This window comes from Zalophus californianus, chromosome 3 (genome assembly GCF_009762305.2).
Source record: "Zalophus californianus isolate mZalCal1 chromosome 3, mZalCal1.pri.v2, whole genome shotgun sequence".
Lineage (NCBI taxonomy): Eukaryota > Metazoa > Chordata > Mammalia > Carnivora > Otariidae > Zalophus > Zalophus californianus.
Genome location: NC_045597.1, coordinates 13,136,747 through 13,152,864, shown reverse-complemented (window position 1 = coordinate 13,152,864; position 16,118 = coordinate 13,136,747).

Below are 16,118 nucleotides of genomic sequence, written 5' to 3'. Positions count from 1 at the left end.
TCCCATGCGCCAAGCTCCACCCTGCCCCTGGGCTAGAAATCCCCACTTATCCTTATTGGGATGACAGTTGAGCCCCGTCTCTGACCCTGCAGAGCCCCATTGCACTGGACCCTACACCTATCGCAATGGTCTCCCTGAATACAGTCTGCCTTGCCTTCCTTAGCAAGTGTCATCAACAATCTTTTCTTTAGCAAAAGTTACAGAATCCTAACCCCTTGTTCCTTAATACTCCAGCATGCATCACCTAAGAATAAAGAATAAAAATCCCTAAATACCACAGTATGCGCACTGTCGGGAAACTTCCCATTACTACCCGATTACCTGATAGAACATCCAGGCTGCAAATTCACCAGTTGTGCTAGTCACTCACGTGCGGTCCCTTGGCTCCAAGCTTACCTCACTCTGTTCTCCCACACTGGGGCTGGGACTTCGCCCAGGGCATTTGCAGGACTCCCTGGCCCGCTGGCCTCTGTTCGGATCCTACGGATGGGAGGCCCTGGTGGGAGACGTGACAGGGAGAGGAGAAGAGGCATCCTCCCGTTTCCAGCTCCCGGCAGCGCCCCTGAGCAGCAGAGGCTCCCGCCCCAGCCTCGGGAGTCGGGCCCCAGCCCCTCTGTGCTCCGGTTCTGGCCGGCCCTCCGCTGCTTCCTGCTTCCCAGAGCAGTGACACCGCGCTTACCTCCGCCCCAGGCATCATGGCTCATTTCTGAACGTAGCGGCATTTAAGCATCCCCTTTCTTCCTGCTTCAGCCTTCCAACATCTCTGCATAACCGATTTTTATTTGCTCCGTGTCTCATTTTTTTCTAATTGAATTTTTAAAATTGTGGTAAATACAGGTAAGGTAAAAGGTACCGTCTTAGCCATTTTTAAGGGTGCAGTCGAGTAGTGTGAAGTACATTTACATTGTTGGGCAGCATTGGTCTGGGTATTAGATCTGCCTTCCAAACCGGAGGGATTTCAACTCTTACCTTCGCGGCCCAGGAAGGGCAGGTGCTCCATGAACTGCTTGAATGGAGGGGTGAATGGAAAGCCGGAGCCTGAGTGAAAGAGGGAACGAATGCGTGTTTTCTCGTAAGAAAGACTAGTGTGCCGTGTGGGAAAGTGCGGGCGCTTTGAAGGCATCTGAACTGCACATACGCTGTTTATTAAGCAGGGGGATTTGCAAAATGTACTTGGCTTGTTGGATGCCAAGTTTGCTTACTGGGCAACGGCAGGCTTGCAGTGAGAGCTAAGTGAGGTCAGGAGTGCAGGGGGCTGGGAAGTCATAGGTGCACAGTGGGCCCTGCCCGCCCCCAGGCCCTTCATGCCTAGTACAGTTCTGGAAAATTCTTTTATCTCAGAACAAAAACAGAGTTGATAGGTTGGTGGTAGACACAGTGAAACAACAATCAGGATGGAATTTGTGACTCATTTATACTGTGGGTATCCTCAAACCTAAGAATATTAGATTCCGAAAAAAGGTTTTGCTCTTTTACCTTAAAATGTATGCAAAATATAGCTTTTAATTATATATCTTAAAGATTCATCATCCTGAAAGACGCTAGTAGGAAGTAAATAGCCACCCCACGAAGTATGTGGAAGATAATATTACTGTTTTTTAATAATTGAGACTATCAGTTTGCCTTATGAGCAGCTTATGGGTGATTTTCATATTCTATTTTGTGTGGTGTTTTGGGTTATTTAAAAACTTGTCTTTCTAGAGAAAAATCTGAGAACCCTGAGGGGGCAGCAGAGGAACATCATGACTTCAAAAGTTAAAGAACAATGATTTCTGAGTTGCATCATTTTGGGGAAGAAATACTAACATATTTGAAGCTGTTTCTAAAGAAATTACCAATTCTAGGGGCACCTGAGTAGCTCAGTCGGCGAAGCGTCTGCCTTGAGCTCAGGTCGTGATCTCAGGGTCCTGGGATCGAACCCCGTGTTGGGCTCCTTGCTTGGTGGGAAGCCCATTTCTCCCTCTGCTTCTTCCCCTCATTCTCCCTTTCTCTCTCTCTCTAAAATAAAATAAATGAATAAAATCTTTGGAAAAAAAAAGAATATACCAATTGTATTTGAAATACCTGAACACAAGGCCTTCTCTTCAGTCATCATATGTTTGAGGTGGCTGCCATTTCCTGTTCCTGGTCAGAATTCTGCTTTCATCCTTCCATGGCCAACTTTCAGAGCATAAATAGGCAAGAAATACAGGCTATGGTGAATCATTAGAGCCCGTGGGGCAAAAAGGATGGCAGATGATTCTCAAGTGGAATAATCCTCTCCTGAGTTAATTGTCAATGTGTTTCGATTGTATCATCTTTTCTGATCCTCCTTCATGTTGGGACAAATAATCTGATTAACAACATAAATCTGGTAAAGCTTGAGGCCTGAGCTGCTCCTTATGTAAAGTTATTTTGAAAATCTTCCACAGTGGAGGATTTCTTAGAAACCCTTTCCATATAGTCAGGGCATGATAAATGCCAACTAATTATTTGATCTTCAATAAATATATGGCAAATAATTCATTGCCTTTGAATTGTGCATACACTTTATTAAGTGGGGGGATTTGGAAAATGTACTGGCATCATTCTTTAAAGCAATGTGGTTTTTTTTTAAAGATTTTATTTATTTGAGAGAGAGACAGCACGAGCAGTGGGGGAGGGGGAGGGGGAGAGGGAAAGCAGACTCCCTGCTGAGCAGGAAGCCAGATGTGGACTCAGGACCCTGGGACCCTGTACCACAGGACCACGACCTGAGCTGAAGGCAGATGCTTAACTGACTGAGCCAACCAGGTGCCCTTTAAACTAAGGTTTAAATCACAGGTTCTGCCCATTCCCATCAGAATTATGGCCTGGTACAATACGGTTAAACAAGTAAGTAAGAAGTTGGAGAAACCATGAGAGTTTTACAATCAAAATAACAGCATAGTAGGATTAAGGGGATCATTGAGGAGAAATATTAGAAAATCTGAAAACTAGCATCTGCTAACCCTAAAATACAGGTTAAGCTAGCTCTATGTACTTAACACATTTTTGAAAAGGAATATATGTACCATATGGCGAATACCCTTTACATTGTTATAAATTTGGCATATGGCTCTAGAGAAAACAAAGGCATTTCTAGGTGGTAAAAACACACCATTTTGACATAATACTGGATTTCTTTGATTCTGTCCTTTGTCATCAGTGGCCAATATGAATGCATCTAATTCTCCCACACTAAGCCGTCAACATGAACGCTCAATTTATTAATGTCTGTGCGTGATCAAAGCTTGTGTGTACTAAATTATGACGTGGCTAATGACGTTGAACATCTTTTTCATGTGCTTATTGGCCATTCATACTCCTATTTGGTGAAACATCCATTTATATGTTTTGCCTATTTTACAATTAGATCGTTAATTTGTCTGGTTTCTTTTACTGTCAAGTTTTGAGAGCTCTTTATATATTGCAGGCGTAAGATCTTCGTGAGACATGTGATTTGCAAATACTTTTCCCTGCCAAGAGCTTATCTTTCACCCTCTTAACAGGGTCGTTTGCAGCGCAAAACAGGATAGGATCTGTATGCTGAGAATCACAACACATGGTCGAAATAAATAAAAGAAGATCTAAATAAATGGAGAGGTATTAGGTACTAATGAATTGGAAGACTCACTTTAGGGAAGATATCAATTCGCCCCAAAATGATCTATACATTCAACATAGTTCCTATAAAAATCTCAGCAGGATTTTTTTTGCAGATATAGACAATCCAATTCTAAAATTTATATGGAATGACAGAAGCGCTAGAATAGCCAACATCACTTTGAAAAAGTAGAATTCAGTTTGAGGAAATACTCTACCTGATGTTAAGACTTAGTATACAGTCTTAGTAACCAAGACTGCATAGTACTGGAAGAGGAAGAGACACATAGATTGGTGGAAGAGGAAAGAGAACCCCAAAATAGATCAATGCAATATGTCCAGTGAATTCTTAGGAAGGGTACAAATCAATTCAGTGGAGGAAGGACAGTGGTTTCACAAATGATGCTAGAAAATTGAACATCCAGAGACAAAAAAAAATGAAGTTCAACCTAAAAGTCACACTGATACAAAAATTAATTCAAAAATGGATCATGAGTTTAAATGCAAAATGTAAATCTCTAACAATTGCAGAAGAAAACTTAGGGAAAAAAAAAATCTTTGGATCCTAGAGCTAGCCAAACAGTTCTTAGACATGACACCAAAAGCGCAAACCATAAAAAAATTTTTTAATAAATTAGATCTCATTAAAATTTGTGTGTCCATCTCCTTTTGAGGAGACATTCTTTCTCCCTCCTTCCCTAGATATGGGGGCTGCCATTTTCTTAAATGATCCCATCTTTATGGCTACAAGGGATAGAATATCTGACCCAAGCGGGGCTGGTTGATATACCAGTCTCTTGGTCATGCGAATTGGTGGGAAAAATGAACACGTGCTGCAAACCTGGCTAATCAGACTACCCCTGGGATTTTTCGACCTGTGGCCTGGGGGAGTAAGCCTCCTTTCTTCTCCGGCCCTGAGCTGTGAAGTCTCCTTTTGTTTGCATGGGCTGTTTGAGTTGGGTTCTTGTCACTTGCAATGGAAGGAATTCTGACTCCCTCGAAGCAAAGCTAGTTTGAAAACCTAGGACTGTCTGCTTTCAAAGGCTGTGCTTTTTACCACCGTGCGGCATACTGCCCCCACCACGGGAGCCCTCTTCTTGTTGAAATTATACTTCGCAGAGACACGTTTTCTTTGGAAACTCTCCCTTTTGGAGGGGAATCATCATTTGTATGTCCATTATGGTTTCCACTATCTTTTCAGCTACATTGAACGCTCCTATTCATAAAGGACGTTGAGATTCAGCTAACTCTTTTCTACACTGTGCCAGCAAGGATGCTTTCTCGTGTTTTTTTCATTTAATACCCAAGTATTCTGTGATGCCATGGTCTCTGTGTTTCACCAATGAGGAAACTGAGGCTCCATGTAAGTAAGGAATTGGCCCAAGGCCAAAGGTAATTTTCATCCCACTGATATTGCTGTGCCCCCTCTGAACACTGCCCTTAATGAGCTCTGAGAGTTTATGACCTCTCTAGTGCCTTTCCTTTTTTTTTTTTTAATTAAAAAAATCCTGTTGAGCCATCCTATATTCCTGATGGGAATGCAAAATGGTTCAACCACTGTGGAAAACAGTTGGATAGTTCCTTAAAAATTAAACGTAGAATTGCCATATGATCGAAAGAAGAAAAAATAAAACAAGATGAGATCGGAGAGGAAGACAAACCATAAGGCTCTTAATCATAGGAAACAAACTGAGGGTTGCTGGGGGGGGTGGGGGGATGGGGTACTGGGTCCTGGACATTAAGGAGGGCACGTGATGTAATGAGCACCAGGTATTGTATAAGACTGATGAATCACTGACCTCTACCTCTGCAACCAATAATACATTATATGTTAATTAATTGAATTTAAATAAAACAAAATTAAACTAAAACTAAAAAAAAAAAAATTACCATATGATCCAGCAATTCCACTCCTAAGTACGTACCCCAAAGAATTGAAAGCAAGTACTCAAACAAATACATGTACATACGTGTTCAAAGCAGCACTTTTCACTGCCAAAAGGTGGAAACATCCCAAATGTCCATCAGTGAATGAATGGATACATCAATTGGTGTATATTCATACCCTAATAATTCATACCCCTAAATAATGGAATATTATTAAGGAACAAAGTATTGATACATGCTACAACATGAATGAATTTCAAAAACATGCTGACCGAACAAAGCCAGACACAAAAGTCCACATATTGTATGATTCCATTTCTATGCAATGTCTAGAATAGGTAAAACCATAGAGACAGAATGCAGATTGGTGGTTGCTAGCAACTGGGGGGAGGGAGGAATAGGAAGACACTGCTTAATGGATACAGAATTTTATTTTGGAGGGATGGAAATGTTTGGGAACTAGACAGAGGTGTGGTTGCACAATGTCGTGAATATACTAAACGCCACTGAACTTTTCACTTTAGAATGTCTAAGTTTATGTTATGGGAATTTTACTTGAATCCAATCCTCACACAATACATGCCATTACACCAAAGTGCATGAAATGCATAAATGTCATCATGCTATACTGTGATGGTTAATTGTATGTGTCAGTTTGCCTGGGCTCGGGACGCCCAGACAGCAGGTAGAACATGATTTCTGGGTGTGCCTTGGGAGGGTGTCTCTAGGAGAGAGAAGCATTTGAATTGGTAGACTGAGTAAAAAAGATCCGCCCTCACCAATGCAGGTGGGCATCATTCCCTTCGCTGAGGGCCTGAATAGAACAGAAAGGCAAAAGAAGGGTGAATTTGCTCTCTGCCTGAGCTGGGATGCCCACCCTTTCCTGCAGTCTCCAACGTTGGCGCTCCTGGTTCTCAGACCTTTGGACTTGAACTGAATTAAACCACGAGCTCTTCTTCTTCTTCTTCTTCTTCTTCTTCTTCTTCTTCTTCTTCTTCTTCTTCTTCTTCTTCTTCTTCTTCTTCTTCTTCTTCTTCTCCTTCTTCCTTTTCTTCTTTTCTTCTTTTTTTTTTAAGATTTATTTATTTATTTGAGAGAAAGGGAGCATGCATGAAAGGGGAAGGGACAGAGAGAGGGAGAGAGGTTTTTAAGCAGACTGCACTGAGCATGAAGCCAGACACAGGGCTCAATCTCACTACCCTGAGATCACAACCTGAGCCAAAACCAAGAGTTAGATGCTTAGCTCACTGAGCCACCCAGACGTCCCCCACCACCAGCTCTTTGATTCTCTAGCGTGCATATGACAGATTGCGGCCTTGAACTCCATAATCCTGTGAGTCAACTCCCATAATCTCTCTCTCCCTCTCTCTCTCTCTCTCTCTCTATATATATATATATATACTTATATTGATTAATGTATGAATATACACATGTATATATACATCCTATTATACATGTACATATGTTTATATGTATATATACTGTTTCTTGAAAGAACCCAGCCTGATACACATACATATTCTTTTTCTTTGTTTTTTTTGTTCCGTTGGTTGGTTGTGTTTTTTGGCGTAGTCTGTGTTTCTGTTTCGGCTTGACTTCTTTTCTTCCCCTGCTCCCTACATCTTCCTATCAGGGTCCTCCCCAGAGTAGCTAATGTTAACACTGCGTTTCTCTAGAAGTGATAAGCCATTCATGCATATATACATAGATGCATACAAGGGTTTTTAGTTATCTTATAAAATGGGATTATACTATACTACATGTTCCTTCTACATCTTGCTTTGTTGTCTCCAGAAATTCCTACAGAAATAGATCCAAGCACTGGTATATCACTAATTATTTTTTTATAAAGATTTTATTTATTTATTTGAGAGAGAGAGAATGAGAGAGAGAGAGAGCACAAGAGGGAAGAGGGTCAGAGGGAGAAGCAGACTCCCTGCCGAGCAGGGAGCCCGATGCGGGACTCGATCCCGGGACTCCAGGATCATGACCTGAGCCGAAGGCAGTCGCTTAACCAACCGAGCCACCCAGGCGCCCTATCACTAATTATTTTTAATGGACATATATTGCTCTTCTAACTAAAGCTGAAAGAAGACCTACATTCAACCTACAATACTTACTCTGCATTCTTATTCTTCAGTCAGTTCCTTAAGGGTCCTCTAAGTCTCTTCTTCATCCCTAAGAAGGCACAGAAACCCCAAGATCAGTGAGTTGTGTACTTTTACAGTGTTCTTCCAATTGTGTGATGAGAATACTGTCTCTCTCGGGCCCTCTTGGACGAGCGACATGCATTTTTAAGAGGGCCGAAGTCAAGATGCATTTTGTAATTGTGTTAGGAGCCAAGTTAATTTGTGCGCTGGGGACCCGAACCCAGGACCTAGGCCTCATTACTGCCAGGCTTGAGCCACAGAGGCAGCCAGGGGCTGAAGATAATTAGCTGTGCAGTCAGACTCTCTCCTCTCATGGGTCCTTAATGACCAAAACTATCTTTTGAAGATAACAAAACAAGCTGAGATTGTTTTTCTGCACTGAAATGCAATCATTTTCCCTCAGCTTCCTCCAAAATAAGATTTAGTAATAAGAGTTGTTGGTTTCAGAGGTTAGTCACACAGGTAGTAAAAAGGCAGAAATAATCCCTTACTTTGTTTATTCAACTTACTGACAGCCGAGGCTGTTTTCAATTGTTGTCTGCAGGCAAGGGAGAAGGCAGGAAACACTTTCTTCTTAAATTTAGGAAGCACACGGCTTAGCAGGCTGCCCACGCAATGTTCTGCGTCCCAGGAAGGTGCCAGCCGTTTTGATTGCTCTGAAGAATGAATGAGTGGTATTCACTAATGAAGATGGAGATGCACGAGTCTCTAATCCTCAAGGGAAAGGTAAAATGAGCTATAGTGCTGGGGCTGAGTCATGGTGACCTCAGATGCTCCCACAGGCCTTTCTTTCCTGGTGGATGGAAAACGTGCTTCCGCTATTGATCAAGGCAAGGAAAGTAACTACAATGTTTTTTAGCAGGAGACCTTCCAGATTTTGTGGCACTTGAAAAAAGAATACAAAAATAAATCACTTTTAAAAAAAATAAATAAATCACTTTTACAATTTTCACAAAAATTGATGACGAAGGGAACAAATCTCTAGGGGCCTTGAAAGGCGCTCATGCTACTACAGAAACCTGAAGCTTGAACTCCATTTCCTGGGGTGCCTGGGTGGCTCAGATGGTTAAGCGTCTGCCTTCGGCTCAGGTCATGATCCCAGGGTCCTGGGATCGAGTCCCGCATCGGGCTCCCTGCTAGGCAGGGAGCCTGCTTCTCCCTCTGCCTCTCTCTCTCTCTCTCTCTCTCTGACTCTCATGAATAAATAAATAAAACATTTTTAAAAAAAAACTCCATTTCCTGTAGTATAACTCCACCCCTGCCTTTTTCTTTTAAAGATTTATTTGTTTTAGAGAGAGAGAGAGAGAGAAAGACAGCAAGCAGGGGGAGGGGGCAGTGAGAGGGGGAGAGAGAGAATCTCAAGCAGACTCCCCACTGAGCGCAGAGCCTGACGTGGGGCCGATCTCACGTCCTCAAGATCATGATCTGAGCCAAAATCAGGAGTTGGCGACTCAACCAACTGAGCTACCCAGGTACCCCTCCACCCCTGCTTTTGAGGACCTACTATGTGCTAGACATTTTCACATGTGGTCTCTCATTGTGAGGTGGTTGTTCTTACCTCCATTTTTTCAAGGTGCTAAGAAAAGTAACCACTTTTTCTCCTTCTTTGTAGTTTTTGATTTTCTATATGATATGTATTTTCTGTATTGTCATAAAGAACAGTGAAGTCATTTTCATTTTGGAAAAGTTCAAGAAAGAAAGAAACATGCCCACAAACAACTTTTGTGCATAGGGTTTAGTGCTATTTTACCAGCATGGGGCTGGAAACCTGGCACTCAGTAGGTCCTCAGCAATATTCATTATCTATCCACACAGGTGGATCCTGCTTAGCAGGCTGCATTCTCCATACACCCAAGTTGTCTCTAAAAGGCTCAATGCCAAGCTAGGGGAGCAGGAAACCACCTCATAGATAATGGGTCTATATAAAAGACCATGATTTCAGAAAAATTAGGAAGGCTCTTTCTGCCCAAATTATCAATTCTCCGTCATCATCCCTACAAAAATAAGCCATATTCTTGTGCCTGTTGAAGCTTGATAGTTCCTTAATAAGAGGTAACATTTTGTCTCATAGTTGGAATTAAGGCTTTGTATTTCCTCTGGGATTTTGACACAAATGCCCCACCTACCCCTTACTGCCGCTGATTCTTAAGAGCAGTTTTGGGAAAAGGTGGTGTTCTGAGGATGTAGTCAGCTCTTAAAGAACTGAGTTCTGGGGAAAAGAGAGCCCCACTTCCACCAGAGCCATAAAATCTGGTTGTGCCACACAGAGGAAAGCTGTGGTAAGTTCAAGATCCTGGGAGGGAGGGCATCCTCGCTGTCTACAATAGGGACTGAGCATGCTCTGCCTGGTTCTTGATCGCAGGGCCTAGAGCAGTCGGTGAAAGCTCTGAGTCCAGTTGGTGTCTAGAGAAGGAAGAAGTTACCAGTAAATAGAAGGGATCCACAGAGGAATGGGTACCTTGTGAAGAACTGAATTGTCATCACTATTAATGTCCAACCTAAGGCTGATGAAGTGCTATGATGGAAGGAATTTCTCAGTCTCTAAGGGGATTGAATGAGGCCATTCACATCTTAAGGCTTTTAGTTCTTAAGAATACACTTCTATTGAACTAAGAATTTGGGGGGTGGGGGCTAAAAGAGTATCCCAGACACTACATGCTTCATTCTGCAAAATATTTGCTTCTCCCGTCGTAAAAATCATATGTTTTTACCAACACAAAGGTCATCATTTTTCTCTTAGAAAACTTTACATCAGTCAATGGGGAAGGGCTCCATTTAATGTAGCCTGGAAAATAATAGACTTCTTAAACAGTTTGTGAATACAGGAGGGAATTGAGAGAAACTACCTGTTTGAGTGCATTTTATTTGTAAAAATCTTTTATTTTTAAGATTTTATTTATTTATTTGACAGAGAGAGACACAGCGAGAGAGGGAACACAAGCAGGGGGAGTGGGAGAGGGAGAAGCAGGCTTCCCGCCGAGCAGGGAGCCCGACTTGGGGCCCGATCCCAGGACCCCGGGACCATGACCTGAGCCAAAGGCAGACGCCCAACGACCGAGCCAGCCAGGTGCCCCTTGCTGCAACTTTTAAAAGAGAAAAAAGAAGAACACTGCATTGCACATTCTTTTTTTTTTTTTTAGCTTTCTTTTTTCCTCTCAGTTTTATTGAGATACAACTGACACACAACATGGCGTAAGTTTAATACGTACAACGTGATGGCTCGATATAAGTATTGATTGCAAACTGATTACCACAATAAGTTTAGTTAACATCTGTATATCCATCACCTCACATAATCACAATTTTTGTGTATGCGTGGTGAGAACATTTAAGATTTACTCTCTTGGCAACTTTCAAGTACACAATAGAGTACTGTTAACCGTAGCCATCATGCTGTGCGTTACATCCCCGGAACTTAAACCATTTTATAACAGGAAGTTTGTCCTCCTTGAACAGCATCTCCCCATTTCCCCACCCCCCAGTCCCTGGCAACCACCATTCTACTCTCTGTTTCTGTGAGTTTGGATTTATTTAAATTCCACACATAAGTGAGATCGTACAGTGTATGTCTTTCTCTGTCTGGCTTATTTTACTTGGCACAATGCCCTCAAGAGCCATTCATCCATGTTACCATAAATAGCAGGATTTCCTTCTTTTTTCTGGCTGGGTAATATTCCATTGTGGGTATATATGCATACCACATTTGCTTCATCCATTTATCAGTAGATGGACACTCGGGTTGTTTCCATGTCTTAGCGATCGTGAATAATGCTGCCGTGAACATGCAGGCATGTTCTTGAAGATGTCTCTTCAAGGCCATTTCCTTTCCTTCAAATATATACCCAGAAGTGGGATTGCTGGGTTCCATGGTAGTTCTATTTTTAATTTTTGGAGGAACCTCCATACTGTTTTCCATGGCGGCTGCACCCATTTGCGTTTGCCCCAACAGTGCGTGAGGCTCCCTTTTCCCCACACGTTTGCCAACACTGTTGTCTCTCATCTTTCTGACATTCGCCATTCTGACAGGTCTGGTGCTTCACCCATCCTTATCCATGGCTGCTAGTGGCCATACTCATTTTTCCTGAAATTGTGGAATCACAGCGTAGGTGTGTGTTTAACTTCAGTGGCTACTTGGACCTGGTTTTAAGTTGTGAAGGACCAGTCACATTCCTGTGAGGTGGTTGTCTTCATTTCTGCTGTCCTATAACAAATGAGCACAAACTTAGAGGCTGAAAACCATACCCATTTGTTATCCCACAATTTCCTGGGGACAGGAGTCCGGGCACAGCGTGGCTAGGTCCTCGGCTCTGGGTCTTACGAGGCTGCAGTCCGGGGGTCTCATGGAAGACTCAGGGGCCTCTTCCAAGCTCATGGGGTTGGTGGCCGAGAGTGGCTCCTTGCCGGTGGGTCATTTCTGCCTTCCACGGTGACTCTGCTCGCTGAGATTTCCATCTCTTTCTGCTGAGGCCTGGAGAGCTGGCATGGCGGCCCTCAACACCTCTGAGGTGTTTTGAAATGTGCTGGTGTCTCTTTGTGTGGCTGAGTCTACGTTCTGCCCCCGGTCTTTCTCACTGTGGGGGAGGTGAAGGGTGGAGAAGCGCCCCACTGGAGCATGGGACAGCTGGCATCAGAGGGACTGAATTCCCCCCTTGATCTCCGTGGGGGACAAAAAGCGATGGCTAAATGCTCAGCTTCCCCGCACTCAGGTGGGACCTTCTGAAAGATGTTCTGTCCCCTCCTCAGGGGGCCCTGCGGACCTGACCCTTTGAGATTTCTCCATTGTGACTTTTGGGTTGTTGTGGTTTTTATAATGTTCCAAAGGTTCAGAGAAACTTCTCTAGTAGCCAACTATATAAAGGATCCCTGAACATATAGTTTTCCATTGTTACTGTTTAAAACCCCAAATGGTTCATCTATCTATCTGTCTAGTTCCTACATAGGTTTTTTAGCTTTTAATTTTGAACTAATTTTATTTCATATAATTTCTAGAACACTTTTTTTAATAATGTCTATTTGTAAAAAATATAATTTCAGGAGGTTTAGCATCCCTTATTTGACAATGCTTCCATGTGATTTAACATACCAAATAAATCTATTTACTATCTCTCTTCTATGAGGGGAACAAATCTTTGACTTGTTCCACGGAGCCTTTTTGAAGTCACAAGACTTTCTTTTCTTTTCTTTTTTTTTAAGATTTCATTTATTTATTTCAGAGAGAGAGAGAGAGAGTGCGTGCAAGCATGAGCGGAGGGAAGGGCAGAGGGAGAAGCAGGCTCCCCGCCGAGCAGGGAGCCCGATGCGGGGCTCCATCCCAGGACCCTGGGATCGTGACCTGAGCCCAAGGCAGACGCTTAACCAACTGAGCCACCCAGGCGCCCCAGACTTTATTTAGAATTTGATTTTGGGACGGTCTGGACTTTTTACTAAATAGGATCACTGATCATTATGAAACAATACTTAGTTATCCATTTAACCAAAGTGGCTGTTAAAGGCTCCAGAGGCAAATACAGAAAGTTAACTAGGTATTAAAAAGGCTTAGCTCTTTTAATATTGAGTAGACTCAGTTTTTCCCCCCTCAGTAATCAAAAACCTGATAATGACAAAATGTAAAGTCTTTGTTTTTGTAGGTAGATGATGTGAAAGGTAAAGAAAAACTTGTGTTTACAATTCCTTGTAAAAAGCAGACCAATAATGTTTTCTTTTTAACAGAGAGGAAAACCAAATTCTAATTTTGCATCAGCTTACTTTTGATATTAAAACTCATTAAATATATTTATTGTAATCTAAGCCAGTTTGACCACATCCTTTTTTTTTTTAAAGATTTTATTTATTTGAGAGAGAGAGAATGAGAGAGAGAGAAAGCACATGAGATGGGGGGAGGGTCAGAGGGAGAAGCAGACTCCCCGCCGAGCAGGGAGCCCGACGCGGGACTCGATCCCGGGACTCCAGGATCATGCCCTGAGCCGAAGGCAGTCGCTCAACCAACTGAGCCCACATCCTTTTAAAGATGTCTTGATTCATAAATCTATATCACATGTTTTCCCAGATTTTGTCCTAAGTTTTTCCTCTTTAAATAACGAGCCTCAATTTAAGACAAAAGGACTTTTTTATCCTCAACAAAAAATGTATTTTCTTTCCTCATACCTTCTTTTACCCAAAGCACAACCGTCCTTTTCTTTTTTTCCCCAAGTTTTAAGTTAAATTCCAGTAGTTAATATGCAACATAAAATGAGTTTCGTGTGGAAAATTTAGAGATTCGTCACTTACATCCAATGCAGTGCTGGTCGCAAGAAGTGCCCTCCTGAATCCCCATCACCTGTTTAACCCGTCCCCCCAGAACTGATTTTAGGCTTGCAGAAAGGTTGGAAAAACAGTTCAGAGTTCCTATAAAGCCCTCCCCCAACTTTCCGTACCGTGAGCCTCACATAATCTTTACATAACCATAGTGCAATAATCAAAACCAGAAAATTTACACTAGAACAATACTATTAACTAAACTAGAACAAATGTCCCTAGCTTTTCCATGAACAACCTTTTTCCGTTCCAGCATCCTACACAGGACTCCACATGGCACATTTAGTGGTTGTTTCTTTAAATTTTTTTTAAGATTTATTTATTTATTTGAGAGAGAAAGAGCATGAGTGGTGGTAGGAACAGAGTAAGAGGATCTGGAATAGACTCCCCACTGAGCCCAAAGCCTGACACAGGGCTCGATCTCACGACCCTGAGATCACAACCTGAGCTCACTAGTGGTTGTTTCTTCTTAGTCTCCTTTGGGCTGTGACACTTCCTTGTTGTTCCCTTGTCTTTCATGACCTTGACACGTTTGAAGAGTTCTGACCAATTATTTGGTGGACTATCTCTCAGTTTGGGTTTGTCTAATGTTTTCTCGTGACTAGAATGATGTTACCACTCTTGTGTCCTCGGTGTGGCAGACACAAAGATGTGTGATGTCAGAACACCTTCTTATTGGTGATGTTACCCTTGATTGTTTGGTTCAGGTGGTGTCTGCCAGGTTTCTTTACTGCAAAGTTACTATCTTTTTCCCAGGGAGAGACTTTCGGACTAAACCAATGCCCTGTTCCCCCTCACACTTTCTCCCACCAATCTCGGCGTTCCTTTGTTCAATGGACCTTTTCCACAACAACTGTGTGTTAGCCAAGTGGTGATTTTCTACTTCTCTCTTTTCTTCTACATTTATTAGCTGGAATTCTTCCGTAGGGAAGCGCTGTCCCTTCATGTATTTGTTTGATTCCTTCTATCAATATGGAAGAGTGGATATTATTTTATTCTATGGGCTGAGATCCAATTTTTTCTTACTTTCTTTGTTTCTTGCTTCTGTCTCTCTCTCTCTCTCTCTCTTCCTTCCCACATTAAATTGTTGCAGCTTTGGCTATTAGGATCCCCTTCAGACCAAGTCCTGTGATCTTTCAACAAGCCCCCATTCTTTTGTGAGCGCTCCCTTACTCCTGGCACTGCAAGATGTTCCAAGATCATCTTGTGTTTTCCCTACCCGGCCCTAGAACTAACCAAAAGGAACCTGGTTCCTTTTATTGGAAGATGGTATTTAGAAACCAAGATTGGGGTGCTAGGTGTTCCCATTTTTATAGAGGTGCCATTGCTTCTCAGCCTTCTAAATAGACAGAACCAGGAAACATATGTATGCGTATATACTTACCCGCACATTCACGCAGGCACACCCACATGTGTATTTCTATACCTACCTATCTGTGTATATATTTAAAACCATGAATTTATACTGATATCTCTGATTCGAATCCACTGCTCTGGGGTTCATTCTAGCCTTTATTTGGAACTTCTTTCTCCTATGGGGAGAAACCTTTCGTTATCTACAGTACCCTTACTTATTTGTTCAATTCTTATACAGCCATAGTAATTTCAGAATTGCTAACCCATACACCTGTCAGACACATATTTACTAACAAGACAATAGCATTTATGTACCATTCTGTTGGTATCCAGGGAAGATATTGGTTACCAAAGCTACCCAGGTTAGTTCTTTTCTTGCCTACCCACTTCAGTGCTGTGAGTGATTCGTGTGTGATACAGCTAAGGTTGATTTGTCGGAGTTTGTGTTTCATTTTAGGTATTTGAAGGGTACGTAAAACACTACTGTCATTCTAAGAGTCAGAGCTACACAGAAGATATACTCAGAGAAATGTCACTCTCTCCATGTCCCTGATACCCCGATTTCATTCATCGTTCTTTCTGCCTCCTTCCCATCCCTCTCCCCCATAAGTAATTGGTGTCTTTAGTTCCTGATTTACCCTGGCTCTATTTCTTTTGGACAAATGAGCAGATACATGGGCATTTTTTTAAAGATTTATTTATTTATTTGAGAGAGAGAGAGAATGGGGGAGAGGCAGAGGGAAAGAATCTCAAGCAGACTCCCCACTGAGCATGGAGCCCAACACGGGGTTCGATTTCACCACCCTGAGATCATGGCCTGAGCCGAAA